The 14,800-nt window shown below is 42.2% G+C and overlaps 1 protein-coding gene and 1 long non-coding RNA gene across 2 annotated transcripts in view; one reads left to right on the forward strand and one right to left on the reverse strand.

Moving 5' to 3' along the window:
• Positions 1–374: 374 nt before the first annotated feature.
• LOC121136756 lies at positions 375–6,257 on the reverse strand. The gene is made up of 2 exons (XR_005873871.1): positions 6,114–6,257; positions 375–1,386 (listed from the first exon to the last, which is right to left on the reverse strand). It is a non-coding gene; the product is annotated as an uncharacterized LOC121136756 (long non-coding RNA).
• A 101-nt stretch (positions 6,258–6,358) lies between these two features.
• The window catches only part of Setd5 (SET domain containing 5), a 76,343-nt gene continuing 67,901 nt past the window's right edge, over positions 6,359–14,800 (forward strand). The window contains 1 exon segment of the mRNA XM_021224849.2: positions 6,359–6,654. The gene's annotated coding sequence lies outside the window, so the exon portion shown is untranslated.

A 14,800-nucleotide genomic window follows, 5' to 3' on the forward strand; every position in this document is an offset into this window, starting at 1 on the left:
GTGTGTGTGTGTGGTGGACAGCTGGTTTCAAGACTGGGCAGGGGATGTAGCTCAGTGAGAACACTAACCTGTAAGTTTGTAACTTTGAATTTCTGAGCTAAGAGGGCCAGATGTTTTTTAATCTCCTGCATTTAATTGCTAGAGGATAGGTATTGGCCAGTTGGAAAACACTCTTATCATATGTACAAGTTTCCCCAATTCTTGCTTTTACTTCAAAGTTTGCCCCCCCTTTTGTTTATACCACCAATGAGTGGCAGTGAACAGTATGTGCTTAGGCACTGCAGCCCTACCCACTTTGTTGTTCACCATTAGGACAAATGTCAACATACTTGTTCCAGATAAGCCAGAGATTAAAGTCATTCCACACTTTTGACTATTTTAGGACATAGGTTTATTGCCAAGTTTTCACATAAATACAAGCAGAGTAACAAGCCCAACTACACTTGTAGCTTCACCCATTTGTAAAGTATTACATATACATCTATGAATTATGGATTAGAGTTTGTATCTGTAGAAAAAAATCTTTATTACAAGCTACTATAGTGCTCAAAAGAACCACTTAATAGCACTTTTTTTCTCCTGGTTGATATTCAGCAATGTCAACTATATGGTTTCTAAATTTTCTTAGCAAGTAGTTTCCTGCTGAAATACTTGTTTTTAATTTTTAGTTTGAAGCTTCTGACAGTTTTGCTTTGAGATACACCAAAAAGCCAGAATTTAAAATATTCAGTAGCATTCAAAACAATCCAACATTCATTGGAATAACTCCTTTCAAAATGACTCTACAATATAGCTGGTGCCAACACTATTCAAAGTTAGTGTGTTGCAAAAGACACACCGAGTCAAATGATCTCTAAAGGCAGTATATACATTTTACTTCCTAAAAGTTTCTTGACCAACTCTTCCATGTCAGTTTTAAATAGCACCTTAAAACACAAATGGGATTAGTGGAACAATTAAGCATCTTCTTATAGAGCCACAAATATCTTTCTAAAATAGATTCTAAAGTAGCAATTTTATTATTTGGAACTTTGGAGAAATGTTTAAAACATTATGACAATAAAACACCTTTATCCTTATGCACAAAACTACAAGAGTTAAAAATAACTGCATGACACACTGCATGGATTATGGAAGGCACAACCAGAAAGAGTTAATTCATAAAAACACATACTCCATACCTATATTTAAAAAAATCCAAACTGTACAGCAGTATTTAGCATAGTAACAGTATTGTCAGTGATAATCATGTGCCTCTGCTTGCTTCGGAGAATGTAAAAGGCAACATCTTGGGATTAGGTAAAGTGTGTTGATCTCGAAGACCTGGTTCTGTTCAGGTGGCAGGGATATATATAGCCTTAAACTGTCTTGTCTTTAAGGATCAATCTAAGGAGGAAAAACAATAATTACAAAATTGCTATTCTTAATTAGATTTTAAGAGCCACAACATTCAAGTAGGACCAAATGTGGTGTAGGGGTGAGAGTATTAAGGAAGGGTTCCTTGAGATGTTCTGAAACCACTCTCAACACTTCAATTCTTTCCTCAGGGAAACCCAGTAGTCTAGTAGTTACTCTGCTTTCAAGTTTCTATAAGTCTATTAGCACCTTGTAGTACGCTATACTAGATTTCTTAAAACATTTCAATCAAAGCAAGGTAGTACAAAGCTGGTAGGAACCAAAAGTTAGACCAGTTTCTATCTTTGACCTGTATCTCCTAGCATATCCATAAGAAGTTGCTAAGTCTCACAGAGCTTTAGTTTACTCTACTATACACAGGCTGGTACCAAAACCTGTTATGGTGAGTAGTACTTCATATGGAATTTTAGTGAAGGGTCAATAAAGACCATCAAATCTCAGTGAATTAAAAATTCACCCAGTAGAGGTAGGATTAGTTAGGTAACAAGATACTCAATTTTATGATTATAACATGAAAAGATGTTACTGTTACTAAAAGGAGATCGAAACTTAAAACATTTAAATAAGCTAACACCTAGAAAACAAAGGGTGAAAAACACTAAGTAGGAAAAATTAGTCTAGGACAACAGAGAAACACAACTCCAGTTCAAGTCTAAAGGCCACTTACTGCTTTGCTTACTAATCCACTCAAGAATGGAGTCATGAGTTAAAACTAGAACACACTATACTACACTACACAAAGTCAAGGTCTCAACTTTCAAGGTCAAATGTTTGACTCCTAGAATTGTGAACAGCAAGTGCTGTATAGTTAAAGTCAAACTGGTCTTTTTCTTGGGATGCTCAAATGCAAACCACAATTATACAGTTACACCAAACATAAGATATGTTAAAAAAGCCTTACCTAGCTCAAAAATTGAAAATTAAAAACCACAAACCCTCACCTAACTTTCACATTGAGCAAATGTTTAATACACATAGCAAGTTTTTTGCCGTAAGTGTATGAAATCATATGGTACCACCTGACAAGAAACTAAGTTTATCTAAATCACCAGCCCAAGGCATGCCTAGTACAAGAACAGGATAGCTGCAGAGGATAGTTCGGGGAAACCTAATGAAGCACTTCTGAGTACAGGCAGGGAGGCCTCAGCTTCCTCCACGATAAAAGAGCATTAAGACACCTCAGTTAAGTATTAGATTCCTGCACAAGAGCTTTATCCTATAGTTCATGGACTTGATCAATTTTAAACTTGATTTCACAAATCATAAATCCCTATTTGTTTGGTTCCCAACTCTGCTTGCTTACTGAAAAAAACCCTGTGTCCTTGAAGAATGCAATTCGATGGGAGAAACACAGTATTAGATAAAAGTTGAAGGAAACATTAGGGTGTGAAATCTAACTCAAACTGTAGTTTCTTAGTTGCCTTCTGCCTTGTTTTTTGAGATCTCACCAGCGTGGAGCTTGCCAAGTAACAAGGTTTTTGTGTCAAAGAAGTCCTAGGGATACCTCAGGCATGCTCTAACATGCCGTTTTTTTTTTTTTAATGTGGGTTGCTTACAACACAAACACTTTACTAATCATCACTCAAGCCTCCTCAATATATTCCTTTTAAGAGAATCTGACCCGCATTTTGCTTTTCCCTTTCACTCAAGGTTTGTTATTGTTTGGTTGTTTTTTTAAGAGGGAAGAAGCAAGGCAATTGGTGGCGCCTTTAATCTCACCATTCTGGAGGCATAGGCAGGAGGATCTCTGTGAGTTCGAGAATACCCTGGTCTACAAGATCTAGTTCCAGGACAGCCTCCAAAGCCACAGAGAAAAAAAAAAAAGGAAGAAAAAACAGCTCAGGCTAAGGGCACACTGGTCACTTTTAACTCCAGCACTCAGGAGGCAGAAGCAGGCAGAATTCTTAAGTTTAAGGCTAGTCTGGTCTATAACTATTGAGTTGCAGGCCAGCCAGAGATACATACTGAGTGAGACCCTGTGTCTCAGGAAAAAGTCTTTATAGCTACCATTTTTATATTTACAGTAAGCAGATGAACATGGAAGGACAGCATTTTAACCTGACCTTGACTGCCCAAAATTTAAATTATATGAGCATGAGATTAGGAAACTTGAATTAAATAGCAAGACAACAGTCTATTAACAGTCACACTAAAGCCCAGATCCCTGTCCTAAACATACCATACTTTAAGAAATGTTAAATAGAAAACAAAGCCTTAAGTCTTTTAGAGGGCAGGGGCTCATTTAGTTATTAGGCCAACCTCACTCCTCATGACACTACTTAAACCTGCATGGAAGTCAGACATATGGCAGACAATAAGCTTCAGAAATAAATTTATGTTGCTTACTACATTTTACTTGTACCTGGCTACAAATCAAGCAATATAATAGGAAATTAGCACAACAGAACTCAGTGAGACAGTACGGAAGTAGCCCAGCAAAACTGTATTTAAACCAGCAATAACATGAGTGACATAATCAAGCCAGAGGCTAAGAGAAAGCACTGCTTAAATAGGAAATACAGGCTCATAGGACCTTAGGCCAGGAGAGACAACATCTGAACCTTAAGTCTGCATTCCAAAAGGAACCACCTTCTATAGATGTGTACAGTGACAAAATGTGAGTAAGCAGTAATCAATTCCATGTGACTTAAAAGATAATCGTGTATGTAGGAAATGAAAAAGTTGTCATTAGCCCATTAACGGTATTATACTCATGGAATCCACTAAAGTATTCGTCAGTAAATTTCATGTCAATTCATGTACCTTTTAATACAATCAGTCTGACCATATGTTAAGATACACCAGGTCATACTGGAGGAGATATCCATCTGGAAGCCATTTATAGGAAACAGCTCTGTTTATTAACGGTGAGAAAGGAGACAGGCATTCATGGGAGTGGAAAGAAGCTGAACTTTAGGTTGGATTCTCAATAAATCTATTGTAGTAAAGTTCCTGAAGGGGATAAAACATGAAAATCTGGGCCAACGATCAACTAAGGAGGTATAAAAGAACTGCAGGGTAAGGCCCCAGCTATAGCCTCAATTTGTGGTGTAACTAATCTGTCTGGTTTCTGACTCATCCGGCTTCTAAGATCAGGAGAGGAAGAATGCCAGTGCTCTGTCTAGGGATTGGATAAGCCAGTACTAACAAATGAAAAGGAGACAAAAATGAGAGTGTTAAAATATCTTTTGGTAGTACTGCAGAGGGAGCAGGAGGGACAGAGTAAAGTACAAGGCTCTGTAGAAAACACTAAAATCCTGTTTATGTATTCTAATTTGCGATACTATAATTTCATGATATAGCAAGGATTTCAAGTATGAGCATAAAACTCGGGTGAGCATGTCCTTAATCTAACTCGATAAAAATTACTCCAAGGAGTATTAATAATAACCTGTAGTTTCCCTGCACAAAACCCCAGGTGAGCACCTAGTCTCCCATTTCCCTTCTTTGCCCCAATTATAATCACCTCCCGAAACAAACGAAAATTCCTGAGAAGTCTCACCCCTCCAATTTTACAACAGTTCAATTTCCCCGCAGGACAACGCCCACGCACCAGGTTAGCCCTTAGGCCTGCCCAGAAGACTCCCGCCCATCTCCCAGAAAGCCTCGACTTGCAGATCACGAGGGGAGTGGGGGAAGGGATTCTTCCAGTCCCGGGGCGGTCTTTAGAAGACAGGAGGCAGCAGAGAACTCCCGGAAAGGTATTGCGGCTCTCCCCTCCCCCCGCCGAGAAGGGTGCGGCCTTCTCTCCGCCTACTCCACTGCGGCTCCCTTATTGACTGCTGCTCCCAGCCTCCAAACCTGCCCGACCGAGCCCCCGGCCCTTCCTCCACTCCCAGGAGTGCGCGATGCAAGCCCGGCTCATCCTGCCCCTCGTGAGGCAACAACTCTAGGAGAAACCGCGCTCCCCCCCGCCCCGCCGCTCAGACCTGCCCGTCCCCGCCCCCCAGCGCGCGCTTCCTGCCACGTTGCGCAGGGGCGCGGGGCCAGCCTCTGCGGCGCGGGGCCTTGGGGAGGGCCGGAACCTGCGAGCGCCTCCCTGCCGCCCCCGCCAGCCCGCGTATGGACTGAACTTGCAGGAACGCGGGCCAATTGCAAGGGCCAGTTTTCTGAGCCCCGGGAGCCAATCAGATGACGAGGCCAGGCCGGCGGCGGGTAAACCGACTCCCCCAGAGGAAGGGGAGGGTGGGAGGCCGCCTGGGCGCCAGCCACTTTCGCTGACCTTCCCTCCCCTCCCCCGCCCCGCCCGAGGCCGGCCGCGCCCGCACGTCCAGCTCTCCTCACCCCACCTACCTCCCGCCCCACCCAGTGGGCACAGCCAGGCAGCCAGCGGCTGCGCACTCCGGCACCCGTTAACTGACAGGCGCTTCACTCCAACCAAAACACGCCATTTGTGTTTTCACACACGGCGGGAGGAGAAGAGGCCAATCAGCGACGAGACGTGAGCCGGAAGCACTCCTCCGCCCCCCGTGGGAGCCATGGCCGCGTCCGGTGATTTTTCCGCTCCCTTCGCCCTCCCCCCTCCGGTTGCTGCAGGGCGGACCGTAGTCCTGAGCACCACCCGCCTGCCCCTTCCAGCCTACGAATCGTATCGAGCAGTCCCACAAGGCGGCTCCGCCATCCTCGAGGGCCCACCGCAACCGCCCGTCCCCGCCAACGCGCCGAGCCACCCTCCCGCCAGAGTCCCGATCCCCTACCTAGCCGAGGCTCTCTGAGGAGCCGGAGCCCCAGAGCACAGCCTCTTCTTTAGGCGGCCCCCGGCAGCCTCCGCTGATTGGCGGCGAGCTGGCCAATAAGTGTGGGGCGGTGGGCGGAGAGGCCAATGGCGCGGCGGGAGGGGGGCGTGTCCCGCGTGCCCCTGGCGCCGGCACTGGGAATCCCCGTGCGGTCAGTGGCGTTTCCGCTCGGGCAGCGGGCTGAGTGAGCTGCCGCTGCCGCCGCCGCTGCCGCCGCCGGGGGAGGGGCGGCCGCCGCCCGCCTGCGCTCAGAGACTCACGCAGCCCTAGTCCCGCCAGTCCGCCAACACAGTAGTGCCGGCCCCCCTCCGCCCCTGGCCCTCCCCCTCCCCGCCTTGGGCTCGCTCCGCCTTTCTGCCCCCCACCCCCACCTCACGGGTACGGGCCATTCCCGGCCAGGAAACGCCGTGGCGCCGCGTTGGGCCTAACTCGAGTCTCGCTGCCTCCCGGGAGTGCCGTGCGCCGCAGCCCGGGCCCAGGCCCCGGCAGCGCCTGGGTCAAGGTAAGGGTCCAACAGAAAAGAGACACCGAACCACACCACCGGTCCCCGGGGGAAGAAGGGTCACCTCAGTCTCCCCGCGTTCCTTCTCCTCGGGGTCGCGGGCCTGGGCCTCCCAAGGCTGGTAGCAGGAGGATGCTGCCCTTTCCTCCCTCTCGGCTACCCTTACACACCATTGCACCTCTCTTGCACAGGGAGAAAGGCTCCTCTTAATCCAGTCGACCCCACTACCCTTTTAATGTCTTCCCTGGGTCAGAACTCTTCCCCTCCCCCTACTCTGGTCTCCCCTTTTTTTTCCTGGGCACTGCCTACTCCACGTTTATACCCTTTTCAGGAGAGGCCTCTCGCAACCCTGCTCTCAAAATACACAGGCATACTTTTTTTTTCTGTCCCTGAGCCCCCACCTCCACCCCCAGTTCTCGCGGCCTTGTGACAACTCTCATCGCTTGGGGGCCCAGTCCTCCCCTCCATAATCTTCCTGAATGCCTCCCTCTGGTTCTCGAGTCCGTATCTCAGATGGCTGCTGTTTTTTCCCATGCCAAAGACATTACCTTCACCACCCCCACCTCGCATTCTTGGACTCCCTGTGGCGTATGCCCCAGTATCTCTGCGCTATCCCTGTTGAATTTGTAGGGTTCCATTCTGGAATTGAGCCAGATTTCGTCGTGTTCCGTGCCTAGGGCGTGGAGAGCGATCTTTTAAGAACGACTTTAAAGACGGGGAAAATGTGCCCCTTATGAATTCTCTTCCCTTACGCGTGCAAGCTGCGATGTGAGGTGAGCGGCAGTGGGCAGAAGCCCTGGTTTTAGTAGGTGAATCGCGCCGAGGGAAAGTTTCAACTGCTGGGAAAGCCCCTTCTGTGCTAATTTATTCTGTAGAGCGCCTTTGCCTTTTTCATCCTTGGGAATAAGGGATCCTTCTGTGTACTGATGCTGCAGCCCGCTCTGCTGCTCTGGGTCAGGGGTGCGTGTATGACCTGCATTTTCTGCTCTCTCATGTTCCTTGTGTAATGTGTTCGCCAGCAACTCATTTTCTTGCGTAGAGCTGTGGGCTCTACTGGGTTTTGTCTATACCTGAGTTTCTTTTTCCAATTTTTCCTGTGCTTAGAATACTTAAAGAATTCAGGTCCTCTAATTTCCTTCATACTTGGACTAAATAAACTGTTTTTAGATGACCAAGGTCATGTTTACATGACTTCCTTGGGCATATGTTAAATAGCCTATACTTTTGATTGTGGAAGAAAGATCCTGATGATTATTTGAGTTTTTTTTTTTCAGGAGGTTTGTGTGCAATGTATTGAGGGGAAAGTGCTTTTTATGGTTAATTTTATATTAATAATAGTCTAAGGTCGCTAGGAGGAAAGCTATAAGAGATAGTTTTAGATGTGTGTAGTCTGACCTAGGACTAAAGCAGAGAATACTGACATAATCAGAGATTTCTGAGCTTGGAGGACACAGGAATTTTTTTCCCTTGGATTTCTTCCAGTTTTCTCGGGAAGATCATTAGTTCTCTGGCCAAAATTTGTGGCCAGTTATGGGATTAGAGCCTTTAAGGTTATTCAGATTGTCGTGTGTACAATGTTGAATTATGTCCTTCGGTAGGACATGACCCAAGGCTCTTGTTCTAGCTGTAAATTTAAATTCGATTGCTGAATGTTTGAAAAATTAGCCTTCTAAAAATAAAAACCACAGCTTACTGCTTACTCCTAAATCGCTAGTTTAATTAAAAGCTAATATTTGGAATTTGGTACATGTTGATTTTTCTAATCAAAGATCTCAATTTAAAACTGACCTTAGGATTGTTTCTTTCTAAAAGCATACTTCGAGCTTTTCCAGCATGGAGCACTGATCCAAAAAAAAAAAAAAAGTGTGTTAAGAAGTGGGGGTGGGGTAAAGAGAAGGTTGCTCCTGTGTTGGATCACAGGAGTGAGTATACAAGGCGGCAGCAGCTGCTGGCTCTGGAGCTCTGGTTGCTACGTGAGAAGCTTGAGTAGTGCTGGCTGCTGTCTCCAGGGAAGGACAGCAGTGCAGCGTCCATTAATGCTGTTGGCTTCAGGGAACTGCACTTAGGCGATGGCTGTTCAGGACTGGAAAGAAACCTTGCTTGCTTTCCTGGGATAATGCACTGCTGCTGAGCTGGTTTGCTTTTTGTTAGTGAGGAGACCAGAATTAGCAATTCATAACTGTATCCATTTATGGATATCATTATCTGAAAACTGCATCAAAGTTAAAGAATTTGGGTTTTTTTGTTTGGGGAGAGGTTGACAGCTTTTTGAGGTTTTATGCTTATATGGAACTAGAAAAGTTCATTGGTGTTTTGATCTTTTTTAATCCTTTTGAAGACTAAAATAGTAAAGATTTCCCTGAGTACCAGAACAGGGTGAGGAGGATCTTTGTTTTGTTTTTACAATGCAACTGATATGTTTTTCTCTATCTCTTAATTGCTTAAGTCACTTCTGATTTGTATGTCTCTCCATATTAGACCATCTTTGCCTTTGTGAATAGATGTTATGCTCAACGTCTTAATATAATCGAAAGCCTAAACTAAAAGGAGCTACTTTCGATTAATATTTAATTTTTGCTCTTATTTTCTGTATTAATCTGTAGGCCTCTACAAATTAGGTATCTTCACTCATGTTTGACCTATAAATTGGATTAATTGTGTGTGTGTTGGGTTATAGTCTTTTCGCTGAACAAAGATGTGTCTTGACAGTAACCCATCAGAGACACAGGAACAACCAGAAGGAATATTAAGAAATTGAGTAAGTTTAGTTCAGGATAGTAAGAAGGCAGCAAGAAACCTTTCTAAGTTTTGATATCTGCCCCCAACTAAACAGAACCAGGATGATCTCTGACTAAGCCCAATAGTTTGTCTGACAGGAATATTTAAAACTGAACCATCACCCAGGCATGTGCAGTTATTGTGGTTTTTTTCTCCTTAAGATTATTATAATTTGTAGTATGTCTCTAGCATCTGTGGCAAGGAACCAAGAAACAGTGGTGAGCATTTTGTCATTTACAGATATGGTTCGTACTGTTTTTCCAGTGCTAAAAGCAGGTCTATAAAACAAAACTCTGTCAATGATTGTTTCAGGTGTTTTTAATACAATTATTACATAGGTAAGATGCATATCCCACCAGTGTGGATTCACTCTTATTGACCATTTAATATGCTTATAGTACAAAATACTTACAGTTAAAATGCAAACGTTTTTAGCTTAATTATAACATGTAACTTTCCTTAGAAAATAATGTCTGCTAGTTTTCTGTTTTTTGGAACTGGTTGTAGTCTCACTGTCATTCTCTAGCGGATCAAGAGACTATTTTCTTAGAAGGATTACTTGGACTGGCACACTTAAAAATGTTTATATCTTCTGTTACTGTTCAGTATCTAGGAGCTTGCTTGCTTTCCAAAATTATTCTGACCCTTTTGACAAGGGTGTTTATGTCAACTTTGCCTTTGGATAGGGAAATAAAATCTTCATATTGAAATAATTTTGAAACATTAGGCCATAGTAATCAGTATTTGTTGAGTGCATATCAAAGAAAAATTAGATCGTAAGTAAAACAAGATTTTACTATAACTTTCAACTAAACTCTAGTGACTTGTCAGTTTATTTTGAAATTAAGATTCCTAGCTAGCTAGGATGAACTTAAACTGCAAAGTGCCTTGAAAATGTGTATATAATAATACAACTGGTAGTCATTTATAATTTGATTTCAAATGTTCTTTTAGACAGACTCTTAGACAAGTAATGAACCTATATTATAGGTACTCTGAACTCCAGAAATTCTAACATGTCTAGTAAATGACATGACCTTCACTTGGTATTGTTTATTTTTCCCTAGTGGCTAGAATTCAGGGAAGGTTGCAAAAGGTAGAGAGAATAGCCTTTCTTTCACTTAATCTATACATACTTTGTTAAATCATGTAATCTTAGGGAAATTGTCCTATTCTGTACTTAATTATAAATTGGGTAGAGATGCCAGTAACTCTTGACTGGAGATTGTGTTAGCAAGCATCACTAGGGAATGTTCTTATTCAGCACTTGAGGAAGGGAGCTGTGAGGTAACTAAAGGGACAGTGGTGCTAAATTCAGTCAGTCGTGTGTCTTGTGTCGTCCTCCCAGTCAGAGGCCTCCCCACCCCATGGGAGAGAGAGAGAGTGCCTGTGTGTGCGCGCGCGCGTTGTTTGTTCGTTCATTCCTTCTGAGTAAGGGCTCTCAGACCCTATCCTGCCCCACTCTTTCCATTATGATTTTTTTTTCAGAGTAACTGGGGAAATGCCTTACTTAAAGTATCTTTGATATGAAGTTAGGAAAATGAATTTTTGGCTTTTTTGAATCCTTGATATTTTCAAAACCTTAAGATGATTGGTCAGTTTTTCTTGGAACATAAGTCTTTTGCTTCAATGTCTTTTCTGTCTTGTAGTATGAGACTTCCCAGAGTTTTCATGACAAATTGAAGTGGTAGTCATATGTGTACACCCAGAGTTGAGAAAACCTTTTATCCTTAATGTTATGAGGTATAATCCAAAACAAATCAGGGCCTGTAATAATTTCTGGCTAGGGAATCAAGTTTTTGATTTATACTGATGGTTCAAAGGGAAATGCCAGTTCCTTGCTGCTCTGTTTGAGAAATAGGTGGAAGTATGGGAGGAGCCACAGACCTCTGCAGCAGGATTTGGTGTGAGTAGAAAAGGAAGATTTTTGTTTGAAATGGCCAGCTGCTTATGTCAGACTGACTCCCTTATTATGCTTCCAGTAGGCCTGTCAATATGGCCAAACAGCTAGATAAGTGCGGGGCAGGACAAAGGGCTCTTTGCACAGCAGGGAAGCAGTGTTGGTGGGGGAGGGGCAGGAGGTAGGAAAAGCAAAAGGAGGTTTTTTTTCCCTCCAGGAGATTATTCACTTTGGTTTACAATTAAAGAAACTGTTTTTAGTTCCCACTTAAGCCTTGAATTTATGCCAAGTATATACTTTTAAGCCCAAATTCCATATATTCTAGAAATCTGGGAAGAATCTATCCTATCTTCCAAGGGAAAAAACCGAAAACCTCCTAGCCTTGTGTGAATTAAAGTGAGTTCCATGTTCCCTGCCTTTTTAAATGTAAGTTGCCTCCTTAGTGGACCAGGTCTAGAGCATCTGCTAGCCAGATTTTAGTAAGGATTGGAATGGCATATTCTGTGTGAATTAAATTTGTATTTCAATAACATGCAGTATGTTTAGTTGGGTTTAGATTCGACAAGGTGTCAAATACTGCGTTTTCCTTTGTTCAGTAATTACAGATTGTTAACTTTGATTTTATTTTAGTAAGAAAAAACACAGTCCAACATTCACGTTTGTTCACCATCGTGTAAAATGTGTAGAGGTTTTTATAACAGCTTTGTAACTCACATCTGTATGTCCTGTACTCAGGAAACTAAGTCAGGAGGCTCAGCCAAAGACTGATGCCAGCCTGAGCTTGTCTTAAAAAAGAAAAATAACAATAAAAACCACACACACACACACACACACACACACACACACACGGAAAGCTGCCTTATTGTTTCAGTCTTCCTCCTACTTCCTGCACAATCTGATATGCTCTAGAGATTACTGCTGCCCCCATCTTTTAGTTTAGACTCAATCCTATTAGTTTGTGCTTAGCTCTCAGTAAAAGGGGATTGCATCTAGCTGGTTACTTAGTAAGAATTATGATGTTAGAGGTGTGTAAGTTATATGTCTTATAGGCAAAACCATGAGGTACTGCCAAGTTCAGGTTCCTGTTGAAATTGTCATTAAAATATTAAGTCTGTCCTGAATCATTTCAGCTACTTTTACATTAAATGTCAAATGTTACATGCATGAGTTCTTTTTAAAAATTACATTCACAAATTAGTAGTTACTTAGATTACACAAGGATTCCTTATAAAGTAGTATTATGACAGTTCATTTCCATGAACAGTTTTTTTTTTTTTGTTTGTTTTGTTTTTGTTTTTTGGTCTTTGAAGACAGGGTTTCTCTGTGGCTTTGGAGGCTGTCCTGGAACTCACTCTGTAGACCAGGCTGGCCTCGAACTCACAGAGATCCGCCTGCCTCTGCTTCCTGAGGCGTGTGCCACCAACGCCCGGCGAACAGTTTGTTTTAAGAGAATTTAATTTTTAGAAATCTTGAACTGTTTTTCCAAGAGCACATCTGTTGCTTATATGAGATAAAGAAAACTGGAATTCTGATTTCTTTTTATGGATTGGCAAAGAAGACATGATTTTAAGCTAACATAACCACAATGTTGTATGTAATACACATTGATCAAGTTTTGTGTTATTTCTCTCTTTTGTTAAAGAATACAAATGTATTGCCCATGTAATATTTTAAGCTTGGCAATTACAACACATAGAATATTTTGATCTGAAAGGGGAAATTTTGAGAGTCTGGTGAGAAGGCTCAGTTGATGAGGTTTTTGTAAAAAGAGGACTTGAATTCTGTTCCCCAAAGTCGTGTAAAACAGCCATGTGCGTGATGGATAATGGATGCTTGTAATCCCAGCTCTGGGCAGGCAGAGACAGATCCCTGGGGCTCAATCAGCAGTCAGTCTGGCCCACTTGACCGGTTTAGGCCAGTAAGAGACCCTGTCTGAGTGTTGGGGGGAAAAACAGTGCCTAAGAAATGAAATGACGGTTTTCCTCTGCCCTGAATAGCATGCCCATGCACACACACCCAAACAAGAAGGTAAATTTGTGTCGCTATCACTGCTATAAGAAGTTTCTCATCAGCAAAATAACAGCATTAATATGAACTTTAGTGAGGTGTATTATACATTACTATAGAAATTTAAATGGCCATTTCTTTTCTTTATAGTCAATTAAGATTGATTATTTCCATAAATTTGTAGGACTAAAAGGAAGATGGTTCTAGCCTCAGTTTTCCTATTGCTAGCATTATATAGTTCCCCTAGAAAATATTAAAAATCTCTAAAAATGTAGCTTTTATTGCTCCTGTTAAACTGAATCTGACCCAAAACAGATCCTGACAAAAGTGAGAAAGTAGGAAACTACATCTTAATCCCAGTAATGTTTATAACTTAACAGCATCCCAAACAGCTAATTTCATTTTCATAAGACTGAGCAGCAGTAGGCCAACATGGAGGTGAAACACACATACACACAGCACCTCATCTTGCCGCGCAGCTGCTCCACCTTACTTCCTGCTATTATTATCCCACTACGCCTCTTCCCAGCAAAAAAAAGAAACTAGGACAAAGAGGGGAATTGAATGGGCTACTGTAGTTTATATTATGGTAGGTTGTGGATTTGTTTAAATGTTGTAAAGCTAATGCTTAAAGTCTAATGACAGATAACTTATGTCCTCCACTCTTTCCAGATCTGTTTCATATTCTTAGCTTACAGAAAGGTTTTAAAGCACATAATTTCATTGGCTATTCGTAGATACCACTACCAGAAGCCACTCTATTATAAGATGAAATCCATTGTGTATTTGCAGTTTGTAGTGGAGATTACCAATTTATACAGCTTGGTTTTATGACTAGAATTAATATTTTTAAAGTTAAACCCCTATATCTTTTGACCTCTTTACCTAATTAAATAGCTGAGTTCTTTAAGCTTTTTCCAGCCCTACTCAAAATGAAAATTTAATTTTTTATCATTTTTATTGTTGTATTCTGGTGCTGAGATTCCCCCCCTTCACTCCTGAAATGTGAAGACTTAGGACTCCCCCCATAATTTAAAATAATTTAATAAGGTGTGTGTGCTGCTGTTACTGTAAGAATGGAAACTTTGTAATTCTTAGACATTGTGATCTGTTTTAGATTTTCCAGGATTGTGCTAGCATATTTAATAATGTGGTGTCAGTCCACAGGGATTTCATTGTTTTATGTTTGCCTTCATTGTCAATTTGTATTAGGGAGTTGTTGTTTTCTCTCCCTATGTGCATGACTTAAATTTTTTTTAATTCCTGTCTTGTTTTGATCTCTAGCCCATATTGAAATTCTGTTTCCTACCACTAACCATAGCATGTAGTTTTGTGCCTTCATGGCTTTTGTGAAGGAGAGTGATCTGCAGTTAACAGTCAATTGAAGATTCTTGGTATCAAAGCCAGGTTTTACTTATGAAGAACCTTGAAGGACATGTTAGCTATTAGTTTTCCTCTGCG

Source organism: Mesocricetus auratus, unplaced genomic scaffold, assembly GCF_017639785.1.
Source record: "Mesocricetus auratus isolate SY011 unplaced genomic scaffold, BCM_Maur_2.0 Super-Scaffold_100676, whole genome shotgun sequence".
Classification (NCBI taxonomy): Eukaryota; Metazoa; Chordata; class Mammalia; order Rodentia; family Cricetidae; genus Mesocricetus; species Mesocricetus auratus.